The sequence below is a fragment of the Grus americana genome, chromosome 5 (genome assembly GCF_028858705.1).
Source record: "Grus americana isolate bGruAme1 chromosome 5, bGruAme1.mat, whole genome shotgun sequence".
In the NCBI taxonomy this organism is placed as follows: domain Eukaryota; kingdom Metazoa; phylum Chordata; class Aves; order Gruiformes; family Gruidae; genus Grus; species Grus americana.
Window position 1 is genome coordinate 36916300 of NC_072856.1, and position 13160 is coordinate 36929459.

Genomic DNA, 13160 nt, shown 5'->3' on the forward strand with positions numbered 1-13160 from the left:
TGGTTAATGCCTCATAATATCCATTTTTATTCTCAACATGAAGAAAGGCTCTCTATAGAAAATTGATGCAGTTTGCTCTGCTAATTTTCATGCTCATTCCAATTAATTTAACATGACCCAGATTTTCTTCCTCGGGCTCATCCTGACTAATTAGTAAGGCAACACCTAGAACAAGTTCTGTTTAATAACATTGAGGAACACTAGTTGTGAGTGATTTTGATGCTAATAAAGATATTCACTGATGGGACAGATATTTGATGTCAATTATAGTATGTAATTTAGAAGTCCAAATGTGCTGGATAGAGTATAGGAAGGCTGGCAAATCACTATGGGAGACAAATTTTTTTCTTTTTGTTAAAAAGACTTCCAAAGCACCTAGCTATCCTCTGGGACCAATTAGTTTATTTTTTTTTTTGGTACAACTAGTAGTATTGTCAACTAATTCCACAGTAATAGATGGGGTGGTGCTGCTAAGGATGTACAGTCTGTGAACCATCAACGGCCAGGGCCCAGGCTTGCATTATTTACCAAACCTCTGTCACGTGCGGGAAAAGCCACCATGGGTACCAGAAAGCAGTGTCGGTTGAGGGGAAAAAGATGGTCTGCTCATCGCCTTTATTTAGCTTCTCGTGCCATTGTCCAAACGAATCTATTTTGTAGCAAATAAATGGGGTTGAAAAAGGGGCCTCGTTAGTGCTTCGTAAATGAATTACGAACGTTGGTGTTTCTTATTTTGGAAAAACGGCCCCAGACCTGCATTCCATGTGATAAGTCTTTCCTGCGCTCTGAGAGCCAGGGAGAAGTTGTCTCCATCCATCCGCGCGGGGCTGGTGCTCGTGTAAGCGTCCTCGCTGCAGAAGGACGGGCAGCACGGGCAGGTCCCAGTCCCTCTGAGCACTCCTCCTGCCTGGGAAGGCCGGCTCGCTCTGCGTGCGTCATCCGCGCCAGCAGAAACACAGCGTGTGCGGCAGGTGAAGAGCGAGGCCTGGAGTTCATCGGGGGTAGAAACGGGAAACGCCAAATCTTAGTTTTTCACTCAGTCTCTCAGAACAAATTCCTGTGTTTGCCACAGGAACCAGAGATGGATAAAGACTGGATGACAATGCTGTTCATACCGCACGATTTTGACCAGCCGGAGATACAGAAACCTGCGTGGTCTCTTTACCGAAGTTGCAGCACTAAGACTCGCTTTTGCTCCTAGTAACAGAAATGGAAATACTGCTATTTAGCTGCAGGAGAAAAGAAATAAGATGTCCTTGTGTATCTATTTCGATCACAAGTACTTATGTTCGAGAACCTGCCTTCTAACAGAGTATTTCAGGATGTAAAGAAAGCATGTTCTCTTTAAGATACACATTTAGAAACGAAGAAGAATTAGTAAAAACAATAACCACACTCAAACTTGAAAAAAAAGTTAATGTTCAAATGAGGACAGGAGTGAATTGACATGTTTGTCTTTAAAAGTAATAATATATAATATTTACTTATCTAAGAGCAACTGCCAATTACTATCAAAAGGAATATTATGTATTATTTTTGAAGCAGTTTTCGTTGAAAGCTGCGTTCCTTGCTCATTTAAGCAAGTTTGAAAGTCCTTATCCCTAAAGTTTGCTGAAGGTCACTTTCTGAGCCAATAACAGAAAAGCGAATAGAATATCTTCTGTTACAGAATGCTCCAACACCATTAGCATCTCAGTTCTTAGCTGCTGCATAAATCTCTGCTAAGTTTTAAAAGCTGACATAGTAAAACACAGGTAAAAATATCTTAACCATAAAATTGCAAAGGGGGGGTTAATGTCCTTGAGGCAAATCTTAATTGCCAAAATCCTTTTTTTTTTTTTTTTTTGAGTACCGAGCCCTCTCATTGGCATCATTTCACAGAGTTTTTAAGAGAAGGGGGAGAAGGAGAGAGAGAGATGGAAGGACTGTGTGAAGTTTCTTCTAATACACAATATATTTAAACACTGTAGTTTCTAGATTGATGCCGCTAAGCAGCTGAGAAACAAATCCCGTGAACAGCCTTGCAGTAAGGAGTCAGAGATGACCACGTCTATGGTGATTCCCAGCTGGTGGCAGTTCTGTTGTTCTGGGTCAGCGGTGAATACCTCACTCAAATGGTGCAAAGTCAGCCAGTTCTTAATTTTTTATCTCCTCAAGAGTGCATTCAGTGACTTTATCACTGAGAAGAATGACTCCCCTGCCTAGTGTGATCAAGATCTGGAAATTTGCTGCATCAGCACGTTTAGCCCAGACTGCTACTTGATTGGTGGGGCTTAGATTTGATCTTATGGCATACATGTCAGTTCTCTAACTGGCTAGGTGAACGGCCTGCCCAGGAGGAAACTCAGTTTTACCCATCTGAATGAAGAGAAGTCTCGTAACCTGCTGGGTTTTTCATCTAGGGTTCCTATGTATAGCCAACCCCATCTCCTCTGAAGGGGGAAGCTGGGTGATGGAAGTTCTCTGGAGCCCAACTTGTGAGGTCCTTCCCTAGGAAGAGCTCAGGGACACAAACCAGTGCGGGAAGACTTTGTAGGCACCGCGTATTTGTCTTTTGCAACGCTTTCTGCTACAATGAAAGACTTGAAATGAAAATACAGGATTATGAACAGAAAAGCAAAGCATCAGGTGTCAAAGTGGGGTTCTGTGCTTTTTAGTTATGTGCTGTGAACTTTTAGGCAAATAGTGTTATAAGAAGTCAGTACCCTGTGGTTTTGCTAGTTTTATGCTTCCTTATTTTCTAAATCAAATCAATGGAAACTTTGTCAAATGCTTTTCCTCATGTTTCTATCAAATTATGCACTGCTCTGTCAGTTCTTTTGATCACTTAAAGCAGATCCAAAGCATCCAATGGGATATTTTGGGTGTGGAGAGAGGAGAAGGCCATGGCCTTCCCTTCTTTTTTGTTTGTTTGTTTGACGATATTATCTGATTACTGGAAACAATCCAGTAAAACTGCAAGGTGGGACTAAATAAGTTGCTCAAAAGCCTTTCTGATATCATAAAGATCTTTTTTTGGGGTTGTTTTTTGTTGGTTGGTTGGTTGGGTTTTTTTTTTGTCTACCAGTTGAAATTTTCTGACCAGAATTCACATATCTCTATGTTTGCTGCTTCTTCCAGTTTGAGGCATTTGTATGTTCATAACTGTATCTTCCCTCATGGCTGAAGTCAGACTCTGAGAAACTAGCAGGGACTAACTAGGGGCTTTGGCTCTGAAATGCTTGCTCCTATAATCTGTCTGCTGAATTTGAAAGGCAAAACATTTCAAGCCTTCCCAGTAAGCACTTTTACGCATCCAATATATATAGCAGATGGGGTATAGATGGTTTACCCTTCACCTTTACAAGGCTTCTTGGAGGAAAAGACTCCTGCAAAATGTTACCCCGAAAGTAAATACGGGCAGATACAAACCAGACGGTTGTCAGCTGGAACAGGGTTCATCAGAGGGAGCGAGCGCCAGATCGAGCCCTTTGTTGCGAGCACCAAATAGCATACTGCTTACAAACAGTATTAGTTGTGTGTCCAGATACCTTGCACACTATATTTAAAGTATGGGCTTTAACTTAAACCTACAAGAGCAGACTGTCAGTGTTCCCACGTAACCCTTCACATTCTGGCATTTTCCAGACTGCCAGCCAAATGAACACTTTAGGAGGAGGTGCATATATATGTCCGCAGCACCCAGCGGGTTAATCCACCCTACTGTGCATAGGTGTTGGAGCTCTTATGGTATGTAAGACTTGCCAAGTTTGGAGTTGTTTTGTATTTTTTTTTTTTTCTGGACTATGCATTCACAGCAAGCATCTGTTCTGATGCTGCTCAGGTGTTCGTGAATGCATATCAAGACGGTACTCTTATTTGTGTTTTATGTAACATACACATTTGTGTACATTTTATCACCTGAAAAAGCTTTTATGGTTCATTTTGACACTTTTCTATTAAAACACCATTTTTTTTTTTTTTTTTTAAAAGCATTCCGCCATCCTCCATTTTTAAAATACATCTTAAAATAGACTAATGTGCGTTTTGGACTTGTGGCTTAACAAATGTCCTTTTTAATAACTGAAGCTTTTAACTTAGTATCTCTCAGGAATAAATGTCTGTTACATTTCTAGTCCTAACCTTTTTTTTTTTTTTTTCTGGAAATGATGAAAAAATCCTGTCAATGTGTACTTGTATGCAATATTTCAGCTGGTGCTTTTTTAATAGCTAAATAACCCTGAAAAGAGAGGTTTCTAATGTGGACAGTACATGGACTCTTGCTGTATTAGTGGGCATCCTTTTAGGGGATGTCTCCTGAACAAGCAGTTGTATCCAACAGCATGTTGTCTAAAGGGAACTGCAAGACATTGAACTATCTCACACTTTGTAAGTTTGTAACAGCTGTAAGGAAAATTGACATGTTCTGATGACTATTTTCTTTTTCAAAAAAAGCCATTTTTAGTCTTAAAGAAACTACATTAATGATTTAATGAAGAAGAACAGCACAGGATGTTAGCCATCATCTACTTTAAGGCCTCCACATTCTGCTATATACAAACAACTGCAAAATGTTAAAGGTTAAATATTGATGAGATACTATTGAAGTTAATTACTTCAACTACAGGTAGAATGTTAATTGAACTTGGCTAGTTTGCCCACATTTGATATTATTCTAATGACAAAAATAACAGGATAGCAAATAAGAAATGGTACTTAAAATAAAATATAGCTTTTTAATGTATACTAACTTTGGCACAGTTGATTGAGGAAACTAAAAACACTATCCCACTTACTGCAATAGGGATAAAGAACTAAAGGAAGAAAATGGTCTCTTAAAGAAGATGTGCTTTAGGCAAAAAAAGAAAAAAAAAAGTTTTTTTGTCTCATGATTTCTTTAATGACTTGTTATTGTTGTCTCAGCTGTAGCCAAAGTCTGCAGCTGGTATTCTTAACAGAACTACTACGAGAATGCTAAAAATATTTCTCTAAAAATATATAAAAAAGCGATTTGAAAAGAACTCCATTTAGACTGCAGCACAAGGACACTTTGTGTGACAGCATTTAGTAGGATGAAAAATTTAAACAGAATAACAGCTATTTACATTCACACTGCAAAGTAATTACCGAAGCAGACAAAATACTTAAAGCTAATTTAATAATGCTTTCCTTCAGCCTAGGTGCCAAAACCTGGGAGTAAACTTCCTAACTTGTGCTGAGGCAGGGAGGGAGGGAGTTGAAGTTAAAACCATGTAGAAACAAGTGCATTGAACACTTTCCCGGTGAGGTACAAAGTGAGTTTCACTTTTAAACAGAAGAGCATCATAAATCAGCATAAACCACAAGTTTTAATGAGTATATCTCCTCTGGAATTGTGCAGTGCTTGCAATTCTGTGTGAACAAGACAAGGATCTGGTCTTACACTCCTTACTCAGGCAAAACTGCCGCTGACATTAATGATAATTTTGCTTGAATAGAACAAAGTGCTTGACGGCAGTTATGCCAGCACGAGGGGTGCGAGATTAGGATAAACGTGCAAAAAAGTACAACTTCAAATGGCTGTACCTTTGACTTCTCAGGCTAGCATTTCCTCCAACTACAAGGATCTTAATTATAACATTTGCTGGTTCAAAGATTAACATTTAGCATTCTGGGAAAGACTTTCTGGACTTTAGTAACCTGATCAGTACGGTCTCCTTTTGGTCTCTGCCTCTTTCTGGTTCTTTGTATTGCAGGGGAGATGATAGTATCTGGCACATTCCTTGGATGACTTGAAGATAGCAGCCTTCTGTGTTTGGGGCTGAAAGATTGTGAACTCTGTGTTAGCAGAAATGCCACACAGGGGAGGTGAATAGAACATTAAAGAAGCTTTAGCTTTAGGTACTGCAGCGCAAGCAGAGTTGAATTTGAGAGCTGGGACTTAAGTGGACATTTGTCCCTGCTTTCTTCCTTAATAAAATCTGAGTGTTAACTGTGGATAAGGGCATTTGAGAGATCACTAAAAATGAATCATTGAGCGCCCAGAAGAGCTTTATTATGATATACTATGGAGAACTTTAGAATATACCGTGTACTTTTTACGTGCTTATTGGATGCGTGGTCTGTTTTGTTCTTTGCTGCAGAAGCAAAATAATTCGCCGAATTAAGACGACAAAACTCCTCAAAAACTGGATCTGTGTGGTCCTTTCTGGCCCGGTGTTCCCATCTAATTTTCTTTTGCCCCATGAAAGGCTATTGAGCAACAAAACACAAGCTCCAAGCAGCAATGTTTGTTGTGCTTGTGTGTGTAATCCATTTTGAAAAACTCTGACACAAATATTAAATTTGGAAAAAATCTCAGCGCAGAAACCCTGACTCGCCAAACCAAGTTTAAAAAAAAAAAATGATAAAAATGAAAAATCCCCAGTCTGATACCAGGTTCCAGGACTGAGTCCTTGTAGGTAGGGCCAAGAGAGGTCCCTCGGTTCAGTTTGTTTGCCCCAGTAGCAATTACATAGAAGGAGTTATTCTGCTCCTGAAGTTCCGCATGGATGTTGCCAGTGCCCAGTTAACCAGTGTGAAAATACCATGGAAAATAAATTATTAAACTATACTGTTATTACTAACTTGCCAGCTCCAGAGAAACAAATGCAGCCACATTTACATATGTGTCCATCTGTCTGTTTTTACACTTTATGTCTTCAGCCAGTGGGTGAAATTGTTTTAATCCAAGCTGCAGTCTGATTTTTTTTTTTTCCTCTTTTTTTTTCCTGCTGATATTTTTCGGTGTGCGTATGTTATTTGTAGATGGACACGCATATTCTTGCCAGTAGCTAGTTCTTAATTGTCATTTTAAGTAACCTAATCTATCTGGCCACGGTAGTTTTAACTGGAGTAAGCAGCAGAGTTCTCCATGGATAATTTTCGTTAGTTAGCAGATTGTTACCATCTCAATGTTGCTGAAATCCCTAATCTCAGGTCAGCGTGAAGCTGCAGTGGTTACAATCCTGTTGCCTGATGCAGTGTGAATGGAAGTGCTTTCTGTCAGAAACATGTGGTCTCTTCAGTGGAGAGCCTGCGTAAATCCTGTGTAAATAGAGGGAGGCTAACAAAGGATGAGCCCCTGCAGCTCAGAGCATTTGGAGCCATTTGGAGGCTGAATTTGCTAAATGCTGCTTATACCGCCTGAAAAGTTGAAGAGAAAGGAGCATAAAATCCCTTCTTTTTTCTCTTTCTGCTCCTACCCTGGGGGGAGGGTGTTAAGGGCCAGGGAAGCCTGAGGTAAGCCTATGAAGACTGTTTTTTCAGTGCTCTTTTGAGTGTGAAAAAGGTGGCATGGGTCACTGTCCCCTCTTTAATGTCGGAAAACCCACACAGTTAGTAAATGTTGCATGTAAACTAAAGCATTTCATCCCTTCTCCTGCACTCCACGGCAGTGGGCCATGAACTAGTCACTTGAAAATCGCAGAAAAATTTCACTTCAACATGTCCGGACAGTTTAGCACAGCAGGAACGTAAGAGAGATCAGTAATTAGCAGGTTGCTTTACTGTTCCCCTTGTCTGCATTGGAACACTTTTTTCACCTGATGTGAAAAAATGTTGGATTATAATGAACGAACCATAAGCCTACTGGCTGTATAAAAGAGCTTAAAATTTAAACTGGTGTTTATTAGTTTTGTCTTTAACATCTAGAAAAAATATGTTCCTGCCTTTTGAATATAATCTCTTAAGGATTCTCGATTCACTTCGCAAATAAACACGAGCTTTAAGCACAGGCAATTAGGGGCACAAAAAAGCCAGTCTTTTTTCTTATTTTTGGACAGGAAAATAATAAAAGGGAAAATGTGAAACATTACAGTTCTGCAAATAATTCTGAAAGATTTGAATCACCAATTTTATAGCATGCATGGCTATAACAATAACATAGCTGGAATGTCATTCCTGCCTTCGAATAAATAATAAAATATTTGTAAATGCCTTTTTGAAAATAAGATAAATTAGTGATTATAGAAAGGTGCCTATCCAGAAATAGAAAATGAACAGGTTTTATTCTGTCTCTTGTTGTAAATACACTTTAGATACCAGATAACATGCAACTTTTTAAGCCTTTAGCACATATTGCCAGATGGCAATAGGGACTTGACAAACTACGCTAAAATGTGATTAGACCGAGTAGAATAGCTTTGTAGGTAAGGTCTGATGGTGGCTTAAGTTCTCTTCCTTTTCTTCCTGTTTGAATTTACAATAGTTATTAACGCCCGGATTGTGTGAAATGTCATCGTTACAGTATCAGACTGGTGGAATTGCTGGGTTATGTTCTGGAAAGCAAAAGATCTTCTAGAAGACCAGCAGAGAGAAGGCTAGCTCTTCATCTCCTCCCTGCTGCTAGAAGGGCTAAAGAATAATATCTGTTGTAGTAAGAGAGATGGTAGTGCTGTATGTCTGAAGTCTTCCTGTTCCTTCTCGTGCACCAGGGTCCAACCTTTTTTCTCCCCCAGATGCTCGCTGAAACATGTGACACAGCACCATGAGACATGTGTCCAGTGTCTCAGAGAAATAAGAAGGAAGGGAACGCAGGGGGCTGGTTACAGCAGCTCACTTGCAGACACGCTGCTCCAGGATGGGACAAGTGGTGCCTGAGCATGCAGTTCAACCTCGGATGCCTGTGTCAGGCCTAAACAGCGTCTGGTGGCCCCTTTCCTCCTGCAGTCAAGTATTTCAACAAAACCAGCACACGTATTGGCAGAATGCTGCTGACAATGTCACAGCTCTAAGCTGGGATGCCCACTTGAACTGTATGTGGTTTTCAAAGTCCTAGGTGTGCCACCCATAACCTATCCTAACTTAGTTTCCCTAGGCAGTAAGATGTGGTAGATAAGGATTGCTTCTGTGATGTGAGGAGACTAAGTCAGCTTCCATGAACAGTGATCATTAAGAGGAGGAGAAGAAAAACCAACCTCACAGCCAGCACTTCATTTAAAGAGCTGTGATCTGCTGAATCTGTAAGGCTAAAAGTCTGATGATTTTAACAGCATGGAATGGAGATAAGGAGTTCTCCTGAAGGGTCTTTGATTCTGGAGCTGACCTTCTCTCTCTATTAGTCCTCCCTACAGCACAGATTGTCTTATCGTCAAACTGTATTCAAACACTTCTCTTTCCAGCTTTTTGGCAGTGGTAATTAACCAGATTTTCAAGATTTTTCTCTGGTGGTGATGTGGATCATATTACTAAGTCGAACATCCTTATTAAAAATGGTTTACAATACTTATGTGTCTGGATGGACAGATTATAAGTATAAACAAATAACTGCAAATTGTGAATATAAGCTGCATGTAGATTCTGCTCTTCATTTTGCATTTATATCTACACGTTGTACTCCATCAAAATACTGGATTGAAAGATTGTAGAGTAGTTCACGTAAGATCAACATAGTGCACTGCAGCTTTCCTTTTCAGAAAGGATCCCTTTCAGAATCTTTTAACTTGGTTTTCACCTTGCTTGCACTATTTTTAGAAAAATGGTGAAGTGTCTTGTCTTCCCCCCACCTTAGATATCCCTGCTCTTCTCTCTTTTCCTTTAGCATGACAAACCATAAAGCTTTGAGGGAACTCTGATGGTGAAGAAACTTGAACACTGGGTCCTGAAATGTATTTTTCCAGATATCACTTTTCTTACTGCTCTGCTTGTTATGATGGTAATAGAAACTATATCTAGAGGTTGATTCTGGGCTCTTACCATGCTTCCGTGCCTTGACCTGGCTGGGTTATCCTTTTCAGTTATCATTTTGCATTGATTGGGAATCTGTTATTCATCCTGTTTGCAAATGGTGAAAAGACTAGATGAGCAACTTCTAAGCAGCACTTGCTTCATCTGTTGCTGGGTCTTTACTCTGTGAGGAACACAAACAAGGACTTGGGTTGAGATAATACTGATAGTGTGGAGGACTGTCAAAGAGGAATTCATTGATACAATAAGGTTGGACTTGCCTTCTGTAGGACTGGACTCTGTTTCCTGAAGAGTCCTTAGTTGTATGAACATTGGGGTCAGCAAGCTATTCTGTCCAAGGAAATCAGTTTGCAGCAAGTGAAGTTTGAAATTACAGTGCAATGGAAACCCTGCTCTCACTACTTATTCAGTATTTTTTAAATAAGAGGTAGTCTCCTTTGCTTTCCATGCAAAATAATGTATCTTGTGGGAAGAAACCCTCAGCACATGCTAGGAGTGCCTGCACACAGAGCTAGTGTGGGAGCCTAACTTCCCGCTGCGTAAAGACCACTTGCATCTTCAGCTTCCTCCACAAACCTTTCCTCTAGAAGACAAGGTCTCTAAGGAACCCCGTGTGGGTCACTTTGCAAAGTTTCTCGTAAACTCTCTCTGCCTTATTGAGGTTATTGAGACTATTATATAGCATTGATATAATCTTAAACAAGCTGGGTAATATGTCTAATTCTCTACTGGCTTGAATCCTGCGTAGTCATTGACATCTCCACAAAGAGAGTGCCACTCAAGAATTCTCCACTTTCCTAGAACAGTGATAGGTTTTTGCAATCACTTGTACTCTTTGCACAAGAATAAACGAGTCAACAGTGAGCAAAGCAGAAGAAAGTCACCCTTCATTTTTTTTTTGCTGCTGTATGAAAGAGAGAGTCAGTAGGCCAAAATCTAGACTTAATTTCCCCACTAGAAAATTGGGATAACTATGCTTATATAATTGCAATTTCCATACAAGTTAGGACTTTACTCTTCTTACCAATTACCACCCAAGTCAGGATATGAACAGTTCACATAAGCAGAATCACTTGTAATGATGGTTTAAATGATTTAACTTTGGATTCCTTCATATAGCAGTTAAAAGTATACTCAATCCAGTCTTCAGTAGAGCGACCTTCATGTCTGTTCATTTTATTTCACTTTTGATAATTTATTTTTCTTCATTTAAAGTAACTCACGTTTATTTGGATACAGAAAATTAGGATCAGGCCCTCCATATCCAAGAAGTAAATCATTCTATCTTGGAAAAGTCAGTTATGGTCTACTATGGTCTATGATCTCTTGCCACTAGAAACCGTATCGACTAATGTGAGCAGTTGTAGTGCTATTAAAGATCAGACAATACGGCTTAACAGGATTGGGCCTGTAGTTCACCAGGAGCAACAAATCTTGCTGTATTCGTCTTCTGAGGTCATTTGGAGGTACGATATTTGGATTTCCTTTCATGAGGTTATGGAACCGATTAGGAAGCACTGACTTACCATTTCAACAGCCGATTGAGGTGGGAAGGCAGTGGAAGCTTTAGCTGAACTTTCATGTCCTGGGCTGCTATTAGCTTTTTAAAACCAGGATATTAACAGCCTCTCCAAAAGGTCTAAACACCGATTTAGCATGTAGGTGACTCCTGCTGAGGATGCTCACAAAGAGGAGAGCAGGTATATGCAGAGAAACAGGAATTTGTCCATACAGAGAGTGAACCGGTGCTTCTGCGGTGTGAAAGGATGGTGCAGAGTGGAAGTTTTACAGCTCCACGCATCCTGTGCATACACACGTAGGTTTTACATAAAGAGACAAAGATATCTTTATCTGCACGACAGATAGACAAACAGACTGACTGACTTCAAACTTGCACTTTCAGTAGGGATTTTTTTTTCTCCCCATCTCCGGGTACTGCTTTTCAAAACTGCCTGAGGCTACAGTACAGCACCTCAGATCCCCAAGGCCCGCTGCCTGGCTCCTAATAGCCACTCTCCATCTGTGTCACATGAACAGCTGATGAGATAGCTCCAGTGTCTGTATTTTGGAGAGCATATCCACCCAGGTTAAAATGCTGGGGTTGCCAAGGAGCAGTCAGAAGCCATTAGTGTTTGTGAGAATTTGCCTTGCAGCAGTTCCTTGGCATAGTGGAAAGTAAGTGTGTGTGTGCGTGCGTGTGTGCGTGTGTGTGTGAGAGAGAGAGAGAGAGAGGGGCAGGGTGGAATATATGGGGGGGACGACGACACACAGAGTAGCGGAAAGGAGCGCTTTCTAAATAACCAACATCTTGCAAAAGCGAACAGTTGGTTACAGTGTTTAAGGCTTCCATAATCTCTTCGATTAGTTTGCTGTGATTCGACTCTCCTTTCTCTATCGTTAACAGAAACAAACAATAAAAAAAAAAAAGAGAAAAAAAAGGAGCATGAGAAAGAGAGCAGCGACTTCAGGGTCTTGCTCTGGTGTTTGGGCAGATGGAAAGGAGCTGCTCTGCCTTGGGGCAGGGTGGTTGTAATGAAGTGGCCTGTCAGTCTGTAAATAGTGAGGGTCATCTCTTCCATGTGATGGAGGGTATCACATTGCAGTGAAAATGGAAATGTCAATAAAATTAATCTGCCAGCTCTTTGCTGCGGCTTTTTCTGTCTCTCCCGTCCAAAAGGGTTGGTTTTTCAGAGGGGAGGCAGTGGAAGAAGGGTGATCTGGCACGGGAGGGAAGATGGAGCTGAAATGCAAGTTTTGCAGCAAATGGACTGTACGTAGCAGCAACGTATTTCGTTTAGCAGCACTACAGAGCTAGACAAGGCTATAGGAATTAGCTCGTGAATCTATAGCATTCCTCAGGAAGCTATGGAGCGTCTAGCTCAGGCTACATTGAGCACAGAGTTTATTGTTTTAGGCTTTCTTGGACAAGGTTTTTACTTAGCATGGGATTTATGGCATTTACTGCTAATGAATGTCTATTCTTAAATTACAAAAACCACCGTCTCAGCACAATTCCCAGATGTCCTTCCAGGACCTCGGCTTCTTAAACACCAGCAGGGAGCATAAACTCTCCACTTCTCTGTTTTCCTCTTTCGTGTGGCTCCGGGCTAATGATGTGTAAGGAAAACACAGCAATCTATAAAGTCTCAGTGCTGTCCCAGTATTCTTCATTTATTTTGCATTTGATTATGCCACAAGTCGGATCTTGTTTCTTTCCTTTTTTTAAAGTTATTAGTTCAAATATTAATGTAGGAATATGGCATATATTGCTGCTCTTGATTGATGCCTTCCCAAAAACAGGAAGACGTGCTCGTATGAATTTTAAGAAAGTAGGGGTCCTGCAATGCCTTGCCAGAAGAGTTTTTCAGATACATAATTTAGATGCCCTCCAGGCAGGCTTTCAAGGCATTTTTGCTGGAGGGCAAGAAAAAATAACTATGACTGTTAAAAGTAAATGATTTTTGCTAATGCACAAT

The 13160-nt window shown here is 40.4% G+C and overlaps 1 protein-coding gene across 10 annotated transcripts in view; it reads left to right on the top strand.

Moving 5' to 3' along the window:
• Nucleotides 1–13160, top strand: part of MEIS2 (Meis homeobox 2) — a 174168-nt gene that overhangs the window by 39387 nt on the left and 121621 nt on the right. The gene's annotated exons all lie outside the window — the stretch shown is intronic.